Raw genomic sequence first — 11,699 nt, forward strand, 5'->3', positions numbered from 1 at the left:
ATCCAGGTGAGGCCTGACCAAGGCAGAATGGGGTGGTACTATTACTTCCTTTGATCAGGACACTAGACTTCTGTTGATGCTGCTTCATGGAAACAAATGTGAGTATCTTACAATGTAGACAAGAATGTCTCTTGTCTGTACTGATGCAGTGGGGATGGTTAATGGATTGTTCTGTGTGTATCAAGCACTTGGCCACATCATAAGGCTGCAATAATGGAAACTGATCTAACAGCAATGAACCACTTGGTGCTCTGGACCAAAGGACCTAATTGTCTTACTTCAATTCATACCCTTGGTTGATTCAAATACTTGCCAGCTGGGAAGGAAGCCTTCTGTAGCACTATGGTGGGCTAAAACCATTCATTCCTCTTTAAATGACAATGGGGCCCTTTGCAATTCATGAACCTAGCTTTATCATGGCTATTAACATCTGAGTAGGGCAATCACTGAATGCCACCCATTAACTTCAATGAGTTTATTCTGAGTAGGGCTATCATTGCACATATTCTTGGTAATCTAATCACTGGATTTTGCTCCATCTCTGTATTGGGCATTATTAGCTGGATGCTGCAAAAGTTATATATAAAGTGATATTAAAAAGTGATATGTAATTTGGGGTCATTCCATTAACCAGAGAAAAGCAGTCACCGCAAACAGCTTATTTTTCTGGGTGCCATGGAAGGACAGCAGATTGTTATTCATATCATTATTATATTTTTATCAGCAGAGAGGAAGTGAGGTTCATGTGCAATTGACTGGCTCAACTTAGGCTAGCTGAGGCTTTTGGGTGGAGCTTTCTCTATTGAGTCACATGACTCAGTCTGCTACAAAAAGCCTGAGGGTTGTAGGTGGAGAAAAATCCATAAATGGGTCATCAAACCAGGTTAGTTCTGGAAGAAAATTCTTGGTTCCCTGAGAACAAACCACCAGGGGTTTTTGCATAGAACTGATGAAAGGGACAAAGAAGATTTGTGGATCACCTTGTGGACCATGTTTGAGGCTTTTGTGTTTTTACCTGTAACCACACAAATGGATAATGTCCCCCCCACCCCCTGTAATAGAGAAAATAGAAGATTTTAGTCATGTAGATACAGTACTGCTGTGTGCAATTCATCATGGGTTATTGAAAGCTGGATATCTCCCCCCACCGGGTGGGGAGCAAAATTGCCCTTGAAAATCAATGAAAAAGTCATTACATTTGTAATTTAGTGCTTTGATGCAGCTACAAACTAGCCTGTTAAAATGATTACTGATAGCAAATAAGAAACATACGGTGATTACAGCTGGTTGCAGATGTCTCTGCTTTGCTTTGTTGTTTTTAGTTGTAGAGAGTTTTTTTTTGGGGGGGGGGAGTGTTGGAGTAGGCTATTGAAAATCCCTATGCTTTCTGATGGGTAGACCTGGAGAAGAAACCCATCCCCCCGTCCCCCGGCACATGCATTTCAGCAAGAAGACCTGGCCCCTTCTGTAATGTATGTTAGCCCGTGGGGAGGGACACTACTAGATGCTCAGACTCCCTTGCCTCACAGGCCCTCAATGTGAGCTGTTATCTGCAAGGGAAGATTTAGCTCCATGAAAGACTGACACTCTCACTTCCATACATCACTACTGGCAGGCGGTGTGTACAAAGGGCAGGGAAGTGTATGGAAGTGAGAGCTGGACCATAAAGAAGGCTGATCGCCAAAGAATTGATGCTTCTGAATTATGGTGCTGGAGGAGACTCCTGAGAGTCCCATGGACTGCAAGAAGATCAAACCTATCCATCCTGAAGGAAATCAGCCCTGGGTGCTCACTGGAAGGACAGGTCCTCCTGAAGCTGAGGCTCCAATACTTTGGCCACCTCATGAGAAGAGAAGACTCCCTGGAAAAGACCCTGATGTTGGGAAAGATGGAGGGCACAGGGAGAAGGGGACGACAGAGGACAAGATGGTTGGACCATGTTCTCAAAGCTACCAACATGAGTCTGACCGAACTGTGGGAGGCAGTGGAAGACAGGAGTGCCTGGCGTGCTCTGGTCCATGGGGTCACGAAGAGTCGGATATGACTAAACGATTAAACAACAACAACAACAACAAGACTGGCACAGCTCTAGTTGTTCAGCCCCTTGTTTTTGTCCTCAGAGATGCTGAGATGGGTTTGCTGCCCAGAGGGGACACCAAGAAAACATCAAGAATGATGGCAAATGTTGCCTGAATAAAGCTGTACAAATTTGACTATATGTGCAAATCTCCTTTTTATGTATTTATTAACTATCTAGAAAATCTATAAACAGCTTGAGTACTTTTGGGGGGGGATGGAAAGAGCTATACAAATAAAATCACAGGTTTTAAAATGGCAAAGATCCACAAACAAAATGAAAAGCAAATACGCATTAAACACCATTATGAAAAATGAAGAGCAGAGCTATAAAAAACAAAGATATCAAAAACAAAATATAGGTAACTGCAGTGCTTTTTTTTCTGTGGGGATGCAGGGGGACGCATACCCCTAAACATTTTGTGAATCTAAATCTGGCCTCATTGAGGGGCGGTATTTCAATATGAGTAGGAAAATGCGAGTACCCCTAAATATTGGGTTTTTTGGGGGGGTGGAATCACTGGGTAACTGAATCATGGGTCTGGATAGACTCACTGAAACAAAAAATGCTTTTCGGCAGCTGTGCCTGCCTAATGTTAATAGGACAGAGTTTCAATGCGCAGCTGTTGCCACCCGAAGAAACCGACTCTTCACACCTGCAGAACTCAGTTTTGAATGTGATCGGATTTAGCACATCTTTTGTAAACCACATTGAAAGCTGTTTGGGCTATAAAGAGGGATATAAGTTAGGGTCACACATCAACTGCATGATTCAGTTTGGACCTCAATTTGGCACATTAAAAACAGCCAGTTTTGGTCCAAGGTGCTTTCCAGGATGGCTGTTTTCATTAGGGGTACATCTGAATCTGCTCCAACGTGTGTACACACACACACACACACAAACATGAGAAAATCAGTTCAAATTGCAGCTCTCCCTTGGAATTCTCACTTGGCATTGCCACTTTTTGTGCCGCAGCTCTCCAACAAGTGGGTACAAGAAATGCATTGAGTTAGGGAAAAATGTTTTCCATTATATATATATATATATATATATATATATATATATATATATATATATATATTCATGAGAATTTTTTTATAAAAATTGCAAGCAGATTTTAGGAATCTGGAGAACTGAGCTTAAGATCAGAAACTGGAGAAACAGAGAGAATCCAAATTTGGCACATCCATCCCTCTCTCTACAGCCCACAAAGAACGAGAGACGCTATTATTATTAATGTTCTAAGAGCGCTTGCCATCAAACTTAAAAGTTAATCTCTCAGCAAAATGGAAAAACTTTTATCTAATTAATTATGGAGCCAAAACATGAAAATTGAAGGAGTGCTAAGGGTAACCATTATTTTTATATACATATAAAACACTGCCTCCCTCCAGTCCTCAAGGAAAAATCCAATTAACAGCCTTATTAGCTCTATTTTGCATAGCTAATTACATCCGACTCTAGACAAAACATCTAATCACCAGTTTATTCACTCTGAGTGGCTTGTAACATGATGAGGAATATTTCAGAAGAATGTGGATCAAGGGTTTAGAAATATTTTTAAACATTACATAAAATGCAAATCCATCTTTTTAAATCAGCAGTGAAGACCAGACTGAGCTAGAGAGGGGGAAGATACTTCAAGAAATGTAGCTTGCATCTGTTACCATCCTATCTCAGCCTGTTTTATACCTGCTGTGAGTAAGGTCCTGGGTCCTTCTGCAGAAAGAGGGCAGATGAATGCACTCTGGGAATCTTAATGGTGTTCCCTGCTCATGCAGCAGCAAGGCGATGGGTGCTATTTTTCTTTCTGACTTTGCAAATGCAAAATGAATTTTCCAGCAAAAGGCTGCATAAGAATTTCCTGGAGTCGCATTACAGTAAACTAATGTTGGGATTTTGTATTGCTACTGTCAGGTTAAAGATAGAAAAAAAAGCTACCTAAATGTGTGTGGAGCAGAAGACTAATGCTTCTCATCTCCTTGTTTTGCTGCAAAGCTATTGCAATCCTGTACATTCCTGCTTATTTTGTTGGACAAATGAAATCATCTACTACAGGCATGGGGGAGCCTTTGGTCCTCCAGATGTTGCTGAAGTTTAGCAATGTCTGGGGGGCCATAGATTCTCCACACCTGTTCTACAAAGTTTCCGTCCCCTCAAGTCTGAATTCTGTTCAGGGTAGGACACCAGCTGTGGTGGGTTGTTAGAAACAGCTCAAGAACAAAGGCCTCTGGCATTACACATCCACCCTCCCTTTCTCCAAATAATGTGTGCATGTGCATTGGTGGATATAAAGACAAGGCAAGCTGGAGTCAGCCGTTACTTATTACTTGCGTTACTGATTACTGAGCTAGAGAACTGATATGGTGTGTAGGATTGAGCTTCATTAAGTGAGTGGATCTCTCTGAATATTTGGATCTCTACAATTTAACCTCTAACTGTACAGGTGAAACTTGAAAAATTTCGTAGAATATCGTGGAAAAGTCCATTTATGTAAGCAATTGTTTTCATTAGCTACTGGAGTTTAATATATGAGATAGACTCATGACATGCAAAGTGAGATATGTCAAGCCTTTGCTTGTTATAATTGTGAAGATTATGGCGTACAGCTGATGAAAACCGCAAAGTTGAAATTGTTAATTTGGGGTTCTCATCAGCTGTACGCCATAATCATCACAATTATAACAAATAAAGGCTTGGCATATCTCGCTTTGCATGTCATGAGTCTATCTCATATATTAGTTTCACCTCTTAAGTGGAATTACTGAAAGAAACAAACCTTTCCACGATACTCTGATTTTTCGAGTTTCACCTGTACTTAGTAGAATAGTTCATGACGCACCAACATCTCTTAAATTTATGTATATAGTGTGTTTGACTTGTCCAGTGTCTTGAGACAACAAACACTTTACACTGAACTGTGTGGGCAAAGGGTTTTCTTAACCATCAACTCTGGAGAGGCTGACAACTGGAGAGCAAGCGAGTTCTGATGCTCTACTGGCCTGCTCTGCGGATCTCACTGGTCAAGGTGCGATATCCTAACACAATCAAGCAATCCAATTCCTTCTGTTCTATATTCTTGTCCCATTCCCCCTCCCGCTGCTGACCAATGACACCAAATTGTCACCGCAGGACTCATGACAGTAATTCTCCCTTTTTTGTGATTCTGCAGATTGTGACCCCCTTCGGTCATCTTTCTCCAAAGCTAAAAAAACCTAAGCTGCTTAAGCTTCCCTTAAAGGTTACCATCCATCCTTGTCAGGGTTTCCCCCCAACTCGGTTGGCATTTCGAGCCATGTGTTCCCCAAGCAACATTTCAAAGCTGTGTTCTTGCAGCTTTACAGCCTGACTCAAGGCCCCCATAACTCTGAATGCATTCCTTTGGCCATTTGTATGGTGGATGTGTGGCCAATGACATGCTTGACATGCACACATGGTCAGATGGAGCCTTCTAGCTGCAAAGTGTCCTGTCACAATACTCTTGGAAGTGGCTCTTTTTAAAGAAATGAATTGGGACAAGGGTTTCATTAAAATCTTTGAGGAACAGGTTGCAAAAGGCAGTGGGTACCTAATTTGTTTTAAGTAAAATGTATATACCGCAGTAAAAGCCTTGTAAGTGGTAAAAGGTAAAGGTAAAGGGACCCCTGACCACCAGGTCCAGTCATGTCCAACTCTGGGGTTGCGGCGCTCATCTCGCTCTATAGGCCGAGGGAGCCGGCGTTTGTCCGCAGAGAGCTTCTGGGTCATGTGGCCAGCACAACAAAGCTGCTTCTGGCAAACCAGAGCAGCACACGGAAATGCCATTTACCTTCCCCCTGGAGCGGTCCCTATTTATCTACTTGCACTCTGACGTGCTTTCAAACTGCTAAGTGGGCAGGAGCTGGGACCGAGCAACGGGAGCTCACCCCGTGGCAGGGATTCGAACCGCCGACCTTCTGATCAGCAAGCCCTAGACTCTGTGGTTTAACCCACAGCGCCACCTGGGTCCAGTTGTAAGTGGAAGGCAATATATACTTTAAAAATTCAATAGAAACAGTTAAAAACATTTTTAAATAATTAAAATTCACATTAAAAGATATTAAAACGTATCCACATCTGCATGTCTGGATAGGCTTGTCTGAACAAAACTGTTTTAAGCAGGAAAAGAGCACCATGGAGGCAGCTGCCTGGTATCAATAGGCAGGGAGTTCCAATGTGTAGGTGCTGCCACACCTAAAGATCACTGTGTTGCAACCCAATGAGTACTATGTGGTACGTGTAACAGGCTCAGTTCCATTGATCAAAGCAGTCAAGTTAAGGAGATCCTGAAAGTAAACTGGTCCCAAGCCTTAAGGGCTTTACATACCAATAGTGATGCATTGCACTTGGTTTGGGAACAAGTCAGATTTCTGAGCAGAGGTGTTATACAGTGACAGGGTCTCACTCATGTCAGCAATTGTGCTTCAGCATTCTGCAGTAACTGCAGTTTCCAATTCAAGTACCATTACTAGCTCAAGTGAAAAAGGAATACCGGTACTTAGTGGTTGAGCATCTCTCTGTCATGCAAAATGTCCCAGGTTCAGTCCCCAACATTTCCATGTAGGGATGAACAAGACTCCAGCCTGAAACCCCTAGAGAGCCTCTGCTAGAAAGCACAGACAATACTGAGCCAGCTAAAGCAATGGTCTAACTCAGTACAAGGCAGCTTCCTAGGTTCCTATGGTTGCGAAACAGCAAGAAGCAGGTAGCTAAAGATTGCAAACTGTAAAGACAGGCTCAGTAGGAAAGACTGTGATGCTGGAACTCAGAGTTTCAAAGATGACCATGGCAGTTCAGGCAGAAGGTTGAGCCTTTGCCCCTTCCTGGTTCTCAGTCAGGCCCTTCTCCTAAGCAAGCTCACCTGTGACTATAAGCAATGATTCTTCAACATCAACTTCGTTGGACTGGTCATGTTGTGCGGATGCCTGATTATCGTCTTCCAAAGCAACTACTCTATTCCGAACTTTAAAATGGAAAGTGCAATGCTGGTGGTCAACAAAAGAGGTTCAAAGATGCTCTCAAGACAAATCTTTAAAAAGGTAGTATAAACATCGACAACTGGGAAACACTGGCCTGTAAGCGCTCCAATTGGAGAACATCCTTTACCAAAGGTGTCATGGGTTTTGAAGGCGCTTGAACTCATGCCGAAAGGGAGAAACGTGCTACGAGGAAGGCACATTTGGCAAACCCTCACTGTGATCAACTCCCTCCAGAAACCTATGTCCCCGCTGTGGAAGGACTTATGGATCCAGAATTGGCCTCCACAGTCACTTACAGACTCACTGTTAAAACCGTTTTCATGGAAGACAATCTTACTCGGCTATGAGTGATCTCCAAAGAAGAAGACTCTGCCTGGCAGACCAACCCCTCTGTTTCTGCAGCCCTGAGGGTGACAAGGGACAGCCATGTAACAGGTGCATAGAAACCTCCAAGCTGGTGACCAGAACATCTGGATTTGATGTCTTCTATGGGTCTCTGGCAGTGTGGGAGGGTCTTCTGGGGAATCTTGCTTCCCTAGCCCCTTCTCCAGCGAGACTCCATGTTCCATGTCACAGAAGGACCAAACTCTGACAACTCCTAAGGAAGATGGTTGTAATTTTAGCAGCGCATCAGCCATTTTTCCTATGCCCAGGAGCTACAGTAAGTCCTAATTGCCTTTAACAACCTCCAATCTCAGCCTGCTTCAAGTTGCATGAAGGTAAACATTTTGTTTGCTGCTAAACAGAAGGGGGAGTTGAACTTCATGCATCACCACATCAAATTAACTGGAGGCAAGCCATGAATTATACAGATAGTTTGTAATTCATTTTCTTCACATTGTAGAGCTAATTAAAGGCTATATTTTTCCCGGTGAACTTCATAATTACACTGACTTATGCTAACCAAGCATTTCATTCCTGGCCAATCAAAAGCTCCAGATCAGAGTTAAAAGTTAATGGAACTCCATGGGTTCTGACAGTAGCCTGAACTGTAAAATTAATGACCAAGGCCGCCAGGTTATTGGGGATCCAAGACATATACTTTTCTTGTTGGAAATAAATAAGCTTTTATGTAAGGCAACCTGCCCATGTAAGGCTGGGAAGGGAAAGCAGTATGGGTGCCTCTAGACCAGGTATGGCAAACCTTTGACTCTCCAGGTGTCACTCAACTACAACTTCCATCAGCCCTAGCAAGCATGGCCAATAGCCAGGAATGGTATGTACCATATTTAGGGAGGCAAAGATTCCCTTCACCTGTTCTAGACTGTCTGGGTTGTGTCCAACTGAGTACAACTCATAGCAGACCCACTGAAATGAATGAAACTTAGGCTATGTCCATTAATTTCAATGAGGCTACTCCGAGTAGGACAAACATTGGATACAACCCACCATATTTTGCGGGAGTAATTCAAGAACGTTCCAAAATTTTAGCCGTAGTTGGTGGACCAGATGGAGCTAGGATTTGTCCCCAAGCTATCAGAACCTAAGAGTTCAGCTGAATAAGTCCAATTGACAATCTAGTCCAGTACTCTGTTTCCTACAGTGACCAATCAGATGCCTCTGGGAAGACTGAAAACTGGGCGAGGGATCTCTCTCTCTCTTTGTTTATTCCCGCAGTTAGTATTCAGTAACAAGCTCCCAGTCAGTAGGACGGAGGGGAAATCTCTGACTTTTTAAAGCTGGAAAATGGAAAGATAAGCAAGGGAATGCTGTTCATTAAGACAGAGAAAGGCATAATTTATGCATACTTATGTTGTAGAGGGGGTTGGTGTTCTTTTCAATTATCTTGTCATCAGTGTTATGGATGTATATTATAGGTTAGCAAAGAACTAACCCATCCTTCTCTTGACACTGATCCCCTATTCCAAGTGAGCGATATTATTGCAAGAGTACAAATGATCTCTCCCCCCTCTTTTTTTAATGAACTGAATTCTTATTGCTTATTTAGATCCCCTTTCAATGTAAATCATGGGGAGAAAGTAATCAAATTGCTGGAAACAAGCCAGTTGAGAGTGTTAAATGTGCCCCTTTACACGGAAGTCTATTTAGAGTCCAGGACAATTCTCTCCCCCTTTACTGCCATGCTACTCATCCCCCATCAGATGCTACTCATTCTCCAATACATTATTTAAACAATAGGATTCAATTGCACCCTCTCTTACTCTTTCCATTGCTACAACAAATTGGGTATATATGCAGTCGTTTTCAGCTCAAACCCTTTTATTTAATGTTTGTGAGCTATACATTCAATTGTTGGTTGTGGAAAGATGAACCTCTATCCAGGAGTAGGTCTAGATTCTTTTTTCTGGTGCACAGTATGCTTTTCTCCCAAGCAATGGAAGCTGGTCCATTAGCATGAATGGAGAACTGCCCCCACCAACTTCAATCTACCCTTTGCCTGCAACCACCTACCCTGCCTTCTTAATTACATCCAGTCCATGACAGACAGAGTCAACTAATTCTAGTCCTCTTCCCATGCCCAGGTTCTGCAACTTGGCCATGGGAGGAGGGCTAGAATTAGTTGGCTCTGTCTGTCATTGGCTCTGGCTCCCCCTACTGTTGACCTCTCTGCCTTCCACCTCTGGCTCTCGTTCTAATAGAATCATAGAATCATAGAGTTGGAAGAGACCACAAGGGCCATCCAGTCCAACCCCCTGCCAAGCAGGAAACACCATCAAAGCATTCCTGACAGATGGCTGTCAAGCCTCTGCTTAAAGACCTCCAAAGAAGGAGACTCCACCACACTCCTTGGCAGCAAATTCCACTGTCTAACAGCTCTTACTGTCAGGAAGTTCTTCCTAATTGTAAGGGTTTTCAGTGATTGCTCATGAGTAACCAGCCTGACGCCGAGGTTTCTAAAACTAAGTTTCTTTATTGTGCAGATATGTACAGTGCAGCAACAAAAGAATTTCAAGCTCATCCTTCGGCAGTGTCAGGGAATGACTCTTTCCGGTTCTTTGCCCAGCATAAAAGCCACGGGATGCGGAACCGCCGCCTACCCCCTCTGCGTCCTCCCCCCCTGCACAAGTGGGGAGATGGAAGAGGCACCTCACCTCCAGTCCCTGCTTGATGCGAGGACTCTCCTTCCCTGTCAGAGCCTTGACTCCTACTTCCCCTTCCTGTCTCTCCCTCCCCACTAGAGGGATCACTGCCTCCCTCACTGGACGAAGACGAATTGCTGAGCAGGTGAGGAGGGGGCTCACGATAGTGAGAAAGCCCTAGCAACCCTTTGCCGTGAGGTGAGGGCAGCACCCTGACACTAATGTTTAGGTGGAATCTTCTTTCTTGTAGTTTGAATCCATTGCCCCATGTCCGCTTCTCTGGAGCAGCAGAAAACAACCTTTCTCCCTCCTCTATATGACATCCTTTTATATATTTGAACATGGCTATCATATCACCCCTTAACCTTCTCTTCTCCAGGCTAAACATACCCAGCTCCCTAAGCCGTTCCTCATAAGGCATCGTTTCCAGGCCTTGGACCATTTTGGTTGCCCTCTTCTGGACATGTTCCAGCTTGTCAGTCTCCTTCTTGAACTGTGGTGCCCAGAACTAGACACAGTACTCCAGGTGAGGTCTGACCAGAGCGGAATACAGTGGTACTATTACTTCCCTTGATCTAGATGCTATTCTCCTATTGATGCAGCCCAGAATTGCATTGGCTTTTTTAGCTGCTGCATCACACTGTTGACTCATGTCAAGTTTGTGGTCTACCAAGACTCCTAGATCCTTTTCACATGTACTGCTCTCAAGCCAGGTGTCACCCATCCTGTATTTGTGCTTTTCATTTTCATTTTCATTTTTGCCCAAGTGTAGTACTTTACATTTCTCCCTGTTAAAATTCATCTTGTTTGCTATGGCCCAGTTCTCTATCTGTTAAGGTCATTTTGAAGTGTGATCCTGTCCTCTGGGGTATTAGCCACCCCTCCCAATTTGGTGTCATCTGCAAACTTGATCAGGATGCCCTCAAGCCCACCATCCAAGTCATTGATAAAGATGTTGAATAAGACTGGGCCCAAGACAGAACCCTGTGACACTCCACTAGTCACTTCTCTCCAGGATGAAGAGGAGCCATTGATGAGCACCCTTTGGGTTCAGTCAGTCAGCCAGTTACAAATCCACTGAATGGTAGCATTGTCTAGCCTGCATTTTACCACCTTCTTTACAAGAATAATGGGGGATTGAGGCTGATCTCAGTCTAACGTACCTCAATGGTTTGTTGTGGAGATTTAAATGAGAGGAGGGAGAACCACGTACACTGCATGGAGCTTCTTGGAGAAGGTGGAATGAGTGTGTGTGTGTGTGTGTGTGTGTGTGTACAGAAGCAGCAAGCCCAATTCAGTTTTGCTGAAGGCAGGATTCAAACTGGGGACTCTGGAGCCCATGCACTCCAGCATCAACACTCAACAGCTCTTGCTGCAAACCAAATTTACAATCTTTCATCATCATCATTATTAAGCAAGCCTGAGGACTTGGCTAATGAAGGCACATTTTAACATTTTGCTACTTAAAAGCACTTGCAGCCACAACCAAGCGCCCTTTCCAATAGATCTAAGTGAAAAGGATAAATCCAACCCACAGCATATTCTGAGTGCCTAATTGTTCATACTACAGCACTGCAGCTCCTT

The sequence above is a fragment of the Lacerta agilis genome, chromosome 17 (assembly GCF_009819535.1).
Source record: "Lacerta agilis isolate rLacAgi1 chromosome 17, rLacAgi1.pri, whole genome shotgun sequence".
NCBI lineage: Eukaryota > Metazoa > Chordata > Lepidosauria > Squamata > Lacertidae > Lacerta > Lacerta agilis.